Here is a 15,687-nt window from a genome sequence, read left to right as displayed (position 1 = left end):
CTCACAATACTTCGTGAGATACGGTCACCACCATACGTATTCTAGAAGTACCCTGACTGCACACCACGGTTCGATAGGGCCATCATATCTAGGGACCTCCCCACTGCAGCACGTTAACTAAACTAAATTTAAATTACTTAAACTAAAATTTAAACGTCGCGCGCGCTAGGGTTGCGCGCGCGGGAACGCGCTACGCGCCTGTTGGGGACTTGTTCTCAAATGCTATGAGTTAAGAACAAGACAACACAGAGAATGTTAAACGATAAAGTCCTTCGTCCTTCGAAGCATTATTTCCCTTAGGATATAACGATCTTCGGACGAAGACCATGAAGGACGAACCTTCATCATCTCAATATACGTTAATGAAAGACGAAGCATATGAAACATAAAAGATAGCATGAATAATCATATAACATTATTCATTTAACTTTATTGTATCATCATAGAGAAATAGAGACAATATCGAATCATAAATGTACCTTCGGCTTGGAAGGAGATGAAAATACAAATGTGACGCAAAAGCAAATGCCAAGTCAGCGTAAACAGTACGGGGGTACTGTTCACATATTTATAGGCACGGGGTACAACCCATACAAAATTACATACATGCCCTTTACATTTGGTGATAATTCTATAGCACTCTATCGAGGTCTAAATGGCCTTTTCATCTTTAAGTCGGTTCCCCTTTCTGCGAACATGCCGAAGCTTTCCTGCTTCACAGCTTCGGCGCTGTGTCAACCTTCGTATCTTTTGAGCTTCTCCCTCTTTGATACAAGTCCGAAGGTACCTGTTCACACATTACACTCTAGAAACACTGTTAAATCATGTTTTTGAGGACCTTCGGAAGCCGAAGGCCCCCAACAGTAGCCCCTCGCAATATTAATTTATTAAAATAATAAATTTAGATTGCGACATGGACGAAGGCTTTTAAGCCGAAGGTCCGAAAAAACACCTTCCCTTTGCTAGAATAGCAACATTCACTGACAGGCGGGGTCTTTCAATTTTTTCCGCACCGAGCGTATAAATAAGAGCATACCGCGAGCTCATTTGGTACGCTCTTTTGTCACTTGCTCTCGCCCGCTCGTATTTTAGCTTTTGCGCGCTAAGATTCCCTGAGTCTTTAGTTTTTAAAGCTTCGGATTTGGAAATAGTTTTTAGTATCTCCGAAGATGTCTGGAGACAAGGATGCTGTTGCTGAGACGAAGCTGACTCTTGATGAAGAGAAAAACTTGGGGTTTCTTATAGCAATGTCGAAGACAAACACGGAAAAAATTACCAAGGAAATTCTGGAAGGCTTGTCTGAGGATACTGGTGACAGTGACAGTTATGATGTAGATAGTGGCGGTGAAGACTCCGAAGATCGCCCCTGGCGACCAAGTCATGCGGTTTTCGGCAAATCAGCTATCAAAGAAAACCATCTTGCCAATATGAGGGGAAGGTATTTCCGGGATCTGTCCATTGTGAGGGCGGACGAAGGGGAAAAAACTTGTCCACACCCTGAAGAAAATGAAGTTGTGGTATATCGAAGCTTTTTGAAAGCTGGATTGCGATTCCCCTTGAGCAGCTTCGTCGTGGAGGTGTTGAAAATCTTCGAAGTCTATCTTCATCAACTTACTCCCGAGGCAATTATAAGGCTAAATATCTTCGTGTGGGCCGCGAGAAGCCAAGGTCTGAAGCCTGACGCAAGAAGCTTTTGTAATGTTCATGAATTATTATATGAAACAAAGCCTTGGGGCAAAGAACAGTACCATAATAACTTTGGCTGCTACAGCTTCGTCTCTCGGTCCGGGGCAAGCTGTCCCGTACCAACTTTTCGGAAGAGATGGCCCGGGGATTAGATGACAGAATGGTTTTATGTGAAGAATGACTTATCAACACGAGAAGACATCAAAGGTATAATTATGCGTCCTATTTGGCAAAGCTTCGGCCTTCGGAGGCCGAAGGTGGAAATGAATGAAGCTGCCGAAGAATGCCAGAGGGCCTTCGGCGTCATCTGCTCTTTTATTGGAACAAGAGATTTAGTACAAGAGCATATTGCCTTCCGGGTGTGGCCTCTTGCGGAGAAATGGGAAATGCCTCAAGAAACCACAAAAGAGGCCGACGAAGGTGGGCTTGTGAGACTGAAGTACACCTTCAAGTTTGGAGATAAATTTACTGAGCCAGATGACGACTGGCTAAAGAGTATTGAAAATTTAAGTGACGAATTGCTTGGTGCTTATTCGAAGGCCGAAGATACTGCGATGTCAGCAGCCTTCGGAGGCCGAAAAAAGAAGAGGCTGAATCGGGTATTTGATGCAATTGGGTTTGTTTACCCTGACTATTGCTACCCCGTCCGAAAGCAGAAAAGAAAGAACATAACTTCTGCAAAAGAAGAAGCTGCAACTGCTCCTAGCGAGCCAGAGCCTGAAAGAAAGAAAATAAAAGTCCTCACTCACCGACCGCGCTACATCGAACCAGCTTCGGTGCCGGAGTTTACCGAAAAAACTCCTTCGGCAACCGAAGCTAAAAAACCAACCGAGCCAACTCTGCTGCCAGAAGTCACAGAAATGGCCGAAGTGCCATCAAAGATGGAATTGGAACAATCAAAGATTTTGTTACCAGAAATAAAAGAGAGGGCCGAAGCGCCGTCCACAGAAAAAATGGAACAGGTAAAAGAAGCAACTGAGGGCCCCAAAACATCAGAAGTTTTGAGTCCTGTGGCAAACATTGAAACAGTAAAAAATCCAAAAGTGCCAGCAGTGACTCCGAAAAGAAAGAGAATGGCTAATGTGCTAGATGTGCTGGAAACGATCAAATCTTCAAGCACCCCTCCGAAGAAGGCTGCTGTCACTCCTGAAACAACAGTTGAAGCTTCGGGTTCTAAAGCTCCAGAGCAAGATACTGAAGCCGAAGCTGGGCCCTCAGAGCCCGCAAAGAAAAGACCCTTGGAAAGTGAGACAGAAAAAATAACAAAACCAACTTTTATTGAAGAAACCGGTGTTATTGCCCCCGAAGCATTCAAAGTTCGTGATTATATTGTTCGTCATGCTTCGGGGAAAAAATTATCAGAAAAAGAAGAACAAGAGGCCCAGCACTATGCCCAAAAACTGAAATATCCAAAGGGGGCGTTAATATTCAATGGCAGTGGAGAAGAAGACTTCTTGTACTGTCTCCCCGACAACAAGGAAATTTCTGTCTGTCGGGAGATAAGCAGAAGCTTCGGATTCCCAACTTTAGAAGACGCACTTTCGGTGCTGTCAAAGAACGATCTGGCTGACAGCCTAGCTTATAACAGTTTAAAGGTACGATATATGAAATCCTTGTATTTTTTCGTTCATTTAAACCCACTGACACACACACATATTTCTTTTTGCAGGGCTTGATACTTAGCAATGCTCTCAGAGCACAGAAAGATACTGAAGACGAAGGGTGTACAATAGCCCTGAGCAACCTTCGTTCCGAAGTAATTGAACTGAGGAACGAAGGTCTCGAAAAAGACAAAATATTATACTCATTGATAAATAAAATAAAAGAGGACGAAGCTGCTTTTAAAATTCAAGCTGAAGCTCAGAAACGCGAAATTGAAAACCTTCGAAAACAACTGGCCAGAGCCAAGGAAGAACGCATACTTGAAGAAACAAAGCGTGAACTCAGCGATCAATGGGCAGATCACCTAGAAGTGACTGTTGAAGAGCTTCGTTCGTCCAAAAAGAGATGCTACAACAAATCTATAGATTGTGTTAAGAAATTAAAGGCTAGCTTTGCCAAGGTCGGAGCATTCTCAGGTGAGGAAAACTTTTCTAGAGGCAATCCCGAAGGTGTTATTGAATGGATTGGCCACGAAGCTGAAGCCTTCGAAGAAATTTTAAATAGCCGAGGTGATATATGCGCCTTCTCTGGCGCCAGAGGGATTGCCACCATCTTAGAAAAGAAGGGCTGCGAACATGTAAAGATTTTAGCACAGTCCGAAGCTGCCTTGTCCTTTGAAGATACAAGAGATCCTTCGGCCGAAGCAAGCATAATTGGTGGAAAGTTTTTTACTGATATCTGGGATAACGGTGGCCGAGAAATGGCAGGAGAAATTATTCAGAGAAGTGAAAAGGGCATCCACGATGCTAGAGAAGTGGCTAAGGCTGCTGAAAAGAGCACAGAGCCCGAAGGTCAACTAGGTATTAACTAATAGTTTGTATTGTGTTGTAATTTTTAGTTTTAAGCCTCATTTTCCGTTTGTAATAGCAGCATAGCCGTGTCCTGTCCTTCAGATACTGCTGAAGCGTCTCCAGGCCCTCAGCCGAAAGGAGACGATGAGATTAAACAGATGGCCGAAGCAATCATGGACGAAGTCGTCAATCGACTCCTGAATGAAGCTGCAGAAGTAGTATTAAGAGAAGACTAGGTGTTTTTAGGAAAAACATTTGAATTGTGATTTATGTAATATTTTGTACATTTTGAATGTAATATTCAAGTCTCTTTTCATTATTCAATTCTTTACGATGCATGAAACTTTACATACGTACCGATTTTGAGCCTTCGGCGAAAAAAAACACCTTCCCTTCTTTTCATGCTTCGTGAAGAAAAAAAATTTTTATGTATCACAACAATGTCGATAGTGCTCTGATGAAGAATACCCAAGCTTCGTGAAAACATTCTCCGAGGCTATTCTCCGAAGATGAAGATTGTGTCTCCCACGCTTACGATTTTCACTCTTTCAAAGCATACTTCCGAAGATCAATATTATGTCCCCTTCTTATGCCATATGCAACATGATGTATGATGCTTATGCTATGCAAAATAATGTGATGATGTTATGTTGTGTAGATGACATTTGTTCCGAAAGATACACGCGTTCCTGTGACAAAACATACAAAATTTTTCATTATAAGCCTCCCTTAGGAGCTTCTTCGCCTTTTACTTCAGCGGAATCAGCGTTGACTTTTCGCTGTAAGCTCTGCATTCCCTTAGGAACGACTTTGGAGCTTCTTCACCTTTTACTTAGGCGGTATAAGCTCTGCATTCCCTTAGGAACGACTTTGGAGCTTCTTCGCCTTTTACTTAGGCGGTATCAGCGTTGACTTTTCGCTGTATGCTCTGCATTCCCTTAGGAACGTCTTTGGAGCAAAAAACTTACACTGCGCTCCCTTTGGAACGACTTTTTGTAACTTCAACAACTTACTCTGCGTTCCTTAGAACGACTTTTTGTTACTTTGTTACTTCGAAGGATTTTTAATAATTCGAAGGTCCTCCGCAAACTTTCAAACTTCAGCAACTTAAGCCTTCGGAGAAAATAGATTTTCCTTATAACCAACCACAAAACTATTACATGAAAATCGAAATGTTCTTTATTATACAGAAAATAGAACTTAAAATGGAAAAGGCTGCTATCAAGGTAGGATACTTGTCAATAAATGTGCTTTGACTCGAGCACGGTGCTATTGACTGTATGAGCTTCGGACTGCTCTCTGAAGTCCCTTTGATGCGGAGCATATTGGCTCCCTTCTGGCTGCTGGCCTTGCTGCAACGGAGGTGGAGGCGGAGGCTGTTGCCAGGAGGCTTGAGGCTGACTCGCCGAAGCAGCAGAGACTGCAGGATGGTTGCCCACATATTCTGGTATGTAGGGCGAATGATACGAAGCTGTATGCATGACCTGCTTCGGCTGGGCTTGTTGTGCTGCTGCTTCAGCTATTTCCTTTTGCTTCTGTATAGTAACATGGCACATCCTGGTAGTGTGGCCTTTGTTCTCACCGCAGAATAAGCAAAAGATTCTTCTCGGTTGATCGCCAAATCTTCCTCCGAAGCCCCTGGCGCCTCTGCCTCTTGGAGCTGGTGGCCGGAAGGAGCTTTGCTGTTGTCCAGAAGCCTGTGAGGAACATTGTGGCCTTTGCTGTTGGCTTCCTCTGTCATCATTTTGTGTAGAATTATGAATTGATCTCACATGCCTCGGGTAAAACCTCCCTCCGAAGCCCCTGGTCATTTCAGAAAACCTGAAAGCCTCCTCCCTTCTTTGGCGAAAATCATTGTCGGCCCGAATGTATTCATCCATTTTCTGGAGAAGCTTCTCCAAAGTTTGAGGAGGCTTCCTGGCGAAGTACTGAGCTGACGGACCTGGCCGAAGCCCCTTGATCATGGCCTCGATGACAATTTCATTGGGCACCGTTGGTGCCTGTGCCCTCAGACGCAGGAACCTTCGGACATATGCCTGAAGGTATTCTTCGTGGTCCTGAGTGCACTGGAACAGAGCCTGAGCAGTGACCGGCTTAGTCTGAAATCCTTGAAAGCTGGTTAACAACAAATCCTTCAGCTTCTGCCATGAAGTGATTGTTCCTGGTCGAAGGGAGGAATACCAGGTTTGAGCAACACTTCTGACAGCCATAACGAAAGATTTGGCCATGACTGAAGCATTGCCACCATACGAAGACACTGTTGCTTCGTAGCTCATCAAAAACTGCTTCGGGTCTGAGTGGCCATCGAATACAGGGAGCTGAGGCGGCTTATAGGACGGGGGCCAAGGTGTAGCCTGCAGCTCAGCAGACAGAGGAGAAGCATCATCAAAAACAAAATTCCCATGATGGAAATTGTCATACCAATCATCTTCGTTGGGAAAACACTCCTGATGAAGGTCTTGATGCTGAGGCCTTCGGTGTTGCTCGTCCTGAGCAAGATGACGAACTTCTTCAGAGGCTTCGTCTATCTGCCTCTGCAGTTCAGCTACCCTGGCCATCTTTTCCTTCTTGCGTTGAACCTGCTGCTGAAGGATTTCCAGATTTTGAATCTCCTGATCTAGATCATCCTCCGGAGGTGTTGGACTGGTAGCCTTCCTCTTCTGGCTTCGTGCCTCTCTAAGAGAAAGGACGTCTTGATTGGGGTCCAGCGGCTGCAGCGTGCCAGCCCCTGGTGCTGAAGCCTTCTTCGGCGGCATGACGAAGGTGATGCTTGCCGAAGATGTTGAAAAGCTCAAGAAATGGAAGTGAGTTCACCGGAGGTGGGCGCCAATGTTGGGGACTTGTTCTCAAATGCTATGAGTTAAGAACAAGACAACACAGAGAATGTTAAACGATAAAGTCCTTCGTCCTTCGAAGCATTATTTCCCTTAGGATATAACGATCTTCGGACGAAGACCATGAAGGACGAACCTTCATCATCTCAATATACGTTAATGAAAGACGAAGCATATGAAACATAAAAGATAGCATGAATAATCATATAACATTATTCATTTAACTTTATTGTATCATCATAGAGAAATAGAGACAATATCGAATCATAAATGTACCTTCGGCTTGGAAGGAGATGAAAATACAAATGTGACGCAAAAGCAAATGCCAAGTCAGCGTAAACAGTACGGGGGTACTGTTCACATATTTATAGGCACGGGGTACAACCCATACAAAATTACATACATGCCCTTTACATTTGGTGATAATTCTATAGCACTCTATCGAGGTCTAAATGGCCTTTTCATCTTTAAGTCGGTTCCCCTTTCTGCGAACATGCCGAAGCTTTCCTGCTTCACAGCTTCGGCGCTGTGTCAACCTTCGTATCTTTTGAGCTTCTCCCTCTTTGATACAAGTCCGAAGGTACCTGTTCACACATTACACTCTAGAAACACTGTTAAATCATGTTTTTGAGGACCTTCGGAAGCCGAAGGCCCCCAACAGCGCCGGGGACCACGAGCCGCGCCGGGGCCGCGCAGGCCGCACCGAGGGCCGCGCCGGGGTAAGGACACGCGTAGGGAAGGGGCAGGGGCCCGCGCCGCCGGGGCCGAGCCGCGGGGAGGCCAGGCCACGCGCGAGGGGAGGGTCGGGAGGCCGCGCCGCGGGGGAGGACCAGGGAGGCCGCGCACGCTCGGGATCGGGGGGCGCACGCGAGGGGAGGTCGGGAGGCTGCGCGGGAAAAGGGAAAGGGGAGGGAGAGGGGGGGGGGGGGAGAGAGAGAGGGAGCTCAACTTGGGATCCAAAATCTGGCGATAACCGTCCACCGGATCACCTAGGGCAAGGAGGTGGGAGAGGTGGAAGAGAGGGAGAGGGAGTTGCTGCGCGAGAAACCAAATGAGAGAGAGGGAGAGGGGGGCGCACATGGGGGGTTGTGAGGGGCGCCAGGGGTGCACGGGAGCACGCCGGGCTGAGCTGGGTCGGGCTGGGCTGCGGGCCAGGACGGAAGACCACAACACACACGACCACTGATCGGAGTCCAATTGCGAATCAAAAACCCGAAACAAGGCGAGACGGATGCACGATTAAACACAACGTCAGACAAAAAGAAATATGCTTCGGCATGATGCAACACCCATGACAACTTAGGTTTTTGTTTACACGTGATACGGACACCAGTCACTATACTGCTTTGAAAATTGGAGGAAGGGGCGAAACGGGAAGAGAAAAGAGAGTAACACCTGAATTTGGTGAGTATCGAAGAAGAAAAATTATACCCCTCATTCAGGGCGTTACAAACCTATCCCCCTTAAAAGAATCTCGCCGTCGAGATTCAAGGTTGGCCAGCAAAGAGTTTGGGATACTTTGCCATCAGATCATCTTCACGCTCCCCATCTGACTTTGCACATTCTGATAGTGTTCCTCCGGGTGACCCTGTCTGCAGTCTCAAGAATCTGTGTTGGCTTCTCTATGTAGGTCAAATCTTCCTGGACTTCTAGACCTTCCACTGGCAACTTCTCTTCTGGCACACGCAGACATTTCTTCAACTGAGACACATGAAATACATCATGCACTGCTGACAAATCTTCTGGCAAACTGAGCTGATAGGCCACTTTTCCACGCTTCGCGAGAATCAGATACGGACCAACATATTGGGGTGCTAGCTTGCCTTTGACTCCAAACCTTTTGACTCCTCTGATAGGCGATACCTTCAGGTAGACAAAATCTCCAACTTCGAAACTCAGTTCTCTCCTTCTTGTGTCTGCATAACTTCGCTGCCTTGATTGCGCTATCTTTAGATTCTCCCGAACTATCTTGATGTTCTCTTCAGCTTCGAGCAAAATGTCTGGCCCAAACACTTGCCTTTCTCCAGGATGATCCCAATGCAACGGAGTTCTACAACTCCTCCCATAAAGCACCTGAAATGGTGACATCTTCAAGCTAGCCTGGTAACTATTGTTATAGGAGAAATCGGCATAAGGTAACCTCTTGTCCCATCCAGACTGATCTTGCAGCGCACAGGCTCTCAACATATCTTCGAGGATTTGATTAGTTCTTTCAGTCTGACCGTCTGTCTGCGGATGATAAGCTGAACTGAAGTTTAAATGTGTACCCAAAGCTTCGTGTAACTGCTGCCAGAAATGAGAGGTGAACTGCGTTCCTCTGTCGGACACTATCTTCTTTGACACACCATGAAGACAAACAATCCGGGACATGTACAGCTTTGCCAATATTGCATTGCTGTAGCTAGTCTTGACAGGTATGAAGTGGCCTGACTTAGTCAAGCGGTCCACCACGACCCAGATGGAACCATAGCCGGCTCGAGTGCGAGGCAATCCGACTATGAAGTCAATCCTGATTTCATCCCATTTCCACTGAGGAATTCGCAACGGCTGCAACAACCCAGCTAGCTTCTGATGCTCCACCTTGATCCGTCGACAACTATCACACATAGCCATGTGCTCTGCGATTTCCCTTTTCATTCCGTACCACCAGAATTTCTTCTTCAGATCCTGATACATCTTCTCACTTCCAGGGTGTATGGAATAAGCTGTCTCATGGGCTTCCTTGAGGATCAACTCCCGAATGGACTAGACATTGGGAACACATAAGCGGTCCTTGAACCATACCACACCTTCTGCATCTTCCCAAAATTTTTTGCCTCTTCCTTCTAGAATTAGTCGTCGGAATTCATCGATCTTCTCATCATTCTTCTGTGCTTCTTTGATTTCCCGCTCTAAGGTGGGTTCTAACTCAACTGTTACTCATCGCATGTTATTCAGAAATTCGAGGCTCAACCTGTCAAATTGTTTGGCCAACTCATAAGGCATCGGGTGAGCGACCATCATATTGACTTGACTTTTCCTGCTTAAAGCATCTGGCACCATGTTCGCTTTGCCTGGATGGTAGTGAATTTCCAATTCATAGTCTTTGATCAATTCTAACCACCTTCGTTGTCTCATATTCAGCTCCGACTGGGTGAATATGTACTTCAGACTCTTATCGTCTGTATAAACATCACACTTCTGCCCGTACAGATAAGGTCTCCATGTCTTCAGTGCATGAACCACTGCTGCTAACTCTAGATCATGGATTGGATAATTCTTCTCGTGAACCTTCAGCTACCGGGACGAGTAAGCCACAACTCTTCCCTCTTGCATCAATACACATCCCAAACCAGTGTAACAAGCGTCACAATATACCGAGAAGGGCTTGTGCACATCAGGCAAGACTAAGACAGGCGTTGTAGTCAACTTCTCTTTCAGCGCTTCAAAGGCTTCTTGGCATTTCTGGGTCCACTTGAACTCAACTTTGTTGCCTAGCAAAGCTGTCATCGGTTTTGTGATCTTCGAAAATCCTTCAATGAATCGTCGATAATATCCGGCCATTCTAATGAAGCTCTTGATTCCTCGAGCATCTGTTGGCGCTTTCCTGTTCAGAATGTCTGCTACTTTCTTCAGATCTATAGCCAATCCATTTTTGTTTATTATGTGACCCAAGAATAGGACTTCATCGATCTAAAACTCGCACTTACTAAACTTTGCATACAGGCTGTGCTCTCGCAATCTCTACAATACCATCTTCAAATGATCCACATGCTCCTCCTCACTTTGAGAATATATAAGTATGTCATCAATGAATACCACCACAAACTTGTCAAGATAATCCATGAATACACTGTTCATCAGATTCATGAAGAAGGCTAGTGTATTCGGCAGGCCAAAAGACATAACGGTGAACTCATATAGCCCATACTTGGTAATGAATGCCGTCATCGGGATGTCTGAAGGTCGAATCTTGAGCTGATGATAACCTTACCTCAGAACTATCTTTGAGAACATGCTGGCTCCTCTCAGCTGGTCAAACAGATCTTCTATTCTAGGCAAGGGGTACTTGTTCTTGATTGTGACCTCATTCAGAGCTCGATAATCGATGCGCATCCTCCTAGTGTCATCCTTCTTCTCCACGAATAGGACAGGGGCAACCCAAGGTGAGGTACTTGGTCTGATGTAACCTTTATCTGATAGCTCATCTATTTACTTCTGGAGCTCAACCAACTCTAGTCTAGATACCCTGTAGGCTCTTTTAAAAATGGGGGCGGTTCCAGGAAGAAGCTCTATGGAAAACTCAACTTTCTGCTCAGGTGGCATACCTGGTAAATCTTTCGGGAACACGTCCAGAATTCTGACACAACCTTGATAGTCTCGAGTGGATCTGCCTCCTTGCTATCAATAGCCATCTGGTGACAACCTCCTTTCCTTGGCTCGGGCGAGACTAACTCAGTCACCACTTCTTCTCCTAGTGGGGACACCAATTTAATTGTCCTCTTATCATAGCTGATAACTGCCCGGTACTTACCTAGCCAATTTATCCTAGGATAACATCTATTCCCTGAGTACCCATTACTATGAGGTTAGCGGGAAACTCTATCCCCCTTATTTCCACACTTACATTCAAGCAAACACTATCGGCTCGAACTTTACCACTGGCTGAATCAATTTGAATGGGTGTTGGCATGGTAGTTATTGGAAGATTATGCGCTTCTACCCATAATGCAGTAATAAATGAATGTGTTGCTCCAGTATCAAATAACACTTCTGCAATATGGGAATCGACTGGAAACATACCTACTATCATGCCTGGTGTTTCCTGAACTGCTTCAGCCTCCAAATGGTTCAGTCTCCCATGGTTGTAACGTGGCTGGACGCGGTTGCCTGCTCCTGGCTGAGACACATTCTGCTTCGCTGGGGCACTAGGGCCTGTCTGCTGCTGAGCTGCCATCTTTGGACAATGCATCACCCAATGACCTTGCTCTCCACAATGGAAACATGCTCTGCCTCCGCCTTGCACTGGGCTGCTTGACTGCTCTGGTTGGTTGCTGGAGCAGAGAGGCGAGGTGTCTGCTGATTCTGCCTCTGGAACTGACTTCCTCCTATCTCACTGTTCTGGCGATTCTGCTGCTGATGCTGAGGGTGCTGCCTCTGAAACTACTGCTGAGGCGGGCGCTAATTCTGCTTGAACTGCTGAGGTGGGTTGCCTGAGAAATGGGGGTGATTGATGCTCCCAGGTTGAGGTCCACCAATCTTGCGCTTGCGATCCTCCATCTCCTTGCGCTTCTTCTCTGTAATGATTGCTCTGTCGATCAGGTGCTGAAATGTGGGGAAGGTATGGTTCATCAGCTCATAATGCAGGGGATCGACTAATCCTCTCAAAAAAGATACTGCCTCTTGGCGTCCTTGTTGACTTCTTCAGGAGCATAGCGGGACAGCTACAAAAACCTATCTCGGTACTCACTGACTGACATGGGTCCTTGCTTGAGCGCCAGAAATTCCTCTTTCTTCACTATAATCAGACCTGCTGGAACATGATACTGACAGAAATTATCTCTGAATTCCTCCCAAGTGATGGTGTCGGGGTTGGCATGGGTGGCGAGGTAGGACTCCCACCAAGACTGAGCTGCTCCCCTCAACAGATGGGGACCATACAAAACTTTCTCCATGTCTTCACACTGAGCGGTGTGCAACTCTCGCTCCACAGTATGCAGCCAATCTTCAACATCCATGCGGTCAGCAGAGTGAGCGAACACTGGGGGATGACCTCTCATGAATTCAGCACACTTGTCTCTCGGCATCTGAGGCATCTACACTTGCATCTGAGGCTGAGGTGGGGGCTGTTGTTGCTGCTGCTGCATAGCGGCCATAATATGACCAATAGCTTGGACTGCCTGAGTCTGCATTACGAACATCTGCTCTATTGTCATCGGGGGAGGTGGTGGCAACTGCTGCTGAGGTGCCTCATCTTGCGGTGTTTGCTGCTCCTGCTGAGCACGCCTTCCTCCTCTGCGTCTGTTGTCTGACATCTGCGAAACACAATCACACATCAGAACTGACCTTGCAAATCTTGCAGCATAAGAAAAGAGTATAGAATTCTTCCACAATACTGAACAGATAAGCATCTTCACTGACTCCCAACACAGGTAAACACAACTTCTCAGATAAAGAGGAAAGTAGAATAAAAAGGCTTCCGAACTAGATAACTAATTTTATTAACATTAATAGGTAACCAAAGTGTAGGGGTACCCACACTCTAGCGACAGTCATTACAAAAATCCAAATCCATCATAGTTCATCAGGACAAACATAAAAACACAGGATAAGCAAACTACCATGCCTAACTAAGACTAACTGAGAGTAAGGCTAAGGCTAAGACTTCTACTTTAAACATTAATTACGGGATTCAACGCTGACGATCTATGGTTCTAAATTTATCCTGATCCTGCAGTCGGGGTTGCCATAAGCATGGTGCCCACATTGAGGTGAGCAGTACGGGTGCTGAGTCCCGACGGGGGCGGGGGAGCCATCCTCTTGGTGACGACACTCCGCGCGCTCAGCCCGCAACTAGGCGATCTCAGCACGAGCCCTACTCAGCTCATCTAAAGCATGGTCCAGCTCCATGTTTAGCACGACGGCTAGATTGACTGCGCTACTCAACCTAGGATTGTCCTCACCAACAACTGAGACAACCACGCCCCCTATGATGCCAGATGGATGGCGGGGTAATACCTCAGGTCGAGACCATTGGCCACCCCATCGAGCACTGAGCAGTAGTGCAAAAGCGCACGCCGTGCGACATCTTGCATGGATGTCTCAGCTGAGTCCCGCTTAGAGATAGAATAATGCTCCAAGTAGACCTCCACACCCCGAAGACTATTCTCCGTACGACGCACCAAACAAGTCACCTCCCAGCGGTCCGGGTAAACCCCGCGACTGTGCTGGAAGACAACATAGCGATACTCGATGGATTAAGTGCGCCGGTCGAGTGCCTGGCGCAGCAAGGTGTCGAGCGCATCGTGGAAGTGACACACGTGAGCGGCGTCACGGGTGATGGGTCGAGCAACCCATCCCTTCGGCTCCAGCTCCTCTGAAAGGTCGGTGCTGTGGCTCGGGCTACTGTCGTCATCTCCGTCGTTAGGGTCTCCTCCAATAGCTACTCCAGCGGCCGGGACACCCAGTGGTGGTGTAGGGGGCGCCTCCAGCGGGGGCATAGGAAAGCAGCTCCTCACAGACTCTACCTCCTGCTGAGGCGAGGAAGAAGAGCCCAGCTGCTCCAACTCCTGTCGCCGATGCTCCTGCTTCTCTTGCAGGCGGTGGTGCAACCTCTCCAGATTGCTAGACTGACCAGCCACCGGACGGCGAAGCGGACGCTCTGCGAGACAAGAAGGCAAGAAAGGAATGACTAACTTCCGTGCGGTGTGTCTAAGACGAGCCATCTACAAAAGACACCATAAGCATAATAGTGTGAACATAACTAGTATGACCAACAAGTAGACTATAAAAAGGGAAAGAGAAAAAATTAGGAAATAGAATAAGACAAAATTTTCAGCAAGGTATAATATATAATAAAATATAGAATTGGTCTAGATGACCAACATTTGAAGGGACACTAAGGTCAAGGTGAGAATAGGGGTCTATAGTCCTTAGAACGACTATTCTACTCTAGGTTAGCGGTCCTACAGTCAGCACGACTTTGATATCACTTATGTCACACCCGGTTTTAGAAGGCAAACCGAATGCGAACCATGTACGTGTCAGGATTAGTAATTCACGTACACAGCAGTTACATAATCGGACATCATCACACAGTGCTCGAATAATAACATAAAAGAGGGTAATAGTTAATTACATTATGATGTCAGAGACATCCACATAGTCAATAACAATTATCAAAGTGTGAAAACGAAACGTAGATAAACACGACCTTCACAGGCAGCCGACTGGGGGTTTGCCGCTAACCCACGCCTAGAACTCATCGTACTCTTGGAACTCCTAGAAGTCCTCCTCCACGACTTCATCTTCTCCTTAGCAGTGGTTGCGATGTGGACAACCTGGGGGGTTTGGTGTGTAAAGCAAGGGTGAGTACACATCAACATACTCAGCAGTTGTCCCGTTTGGCTATAGTTGACTAGCTTTATGTGGGGTTAAGGTCAAGTAATTGCTTTTAGTTGGTCAGGTTATTATTACTAGTAGAGAGCCAGGTTTTAGCATTAACCCAAGTTGTTAACCCAAGAGTACCCTTTCCACACGGAAAGAATACCAGAAACCATTACCGTAATCATAATCAAAACCATCATCCTCATCATCACCTGTAAAACAAACATCTCTGATCAATGTGTCTCTAATCAATGGAGCTCCCTTGGCCGCTCATAACCGCGAGCACGACTGATATATCAGTTTCATAACACTCTGCAGAGGTTGCACACTTTACCCATGAGCCGTGATTCCCTTTTTGCCTCGGGCCGATCAAACCCTTAAACACTACCAAGGTGAATAGGCAGGGTTTCACTACGTGACTTTTCCCTAGGGTCCTCACTATGCAAATGTTGGAAATGACCATTGCATAGAGACCATCTGACGTACCAAACCTATACCTCTGCCCTCAGGAAAAAGCCGTGGGACAATGCACGTACCCAAATCCCTGAGCGAGGATATAGGAGCCATAACAGATGCATCCGTTCCCCAATGACCAAAACCAGCACCCAACATAAGACTTCCCTAATTAC

This window comes from Zea mays, chromosome 5 (genome assembly GCF_902167145.1).
Source record: "Zea mays cultivar B73 chromosome 5, Zm-B73-REFERENCE-NAM-5.0, whole genome shotgun sequence".
Taxonomy (NCBI): Eukaryota; Viridiplantae; Streptophyta; class Magnoliopsida; order Poales; family Poaceae; genus Zea; species Zea mays.
Note: the sequence above shows the minus strand (reverse complement) of the source record.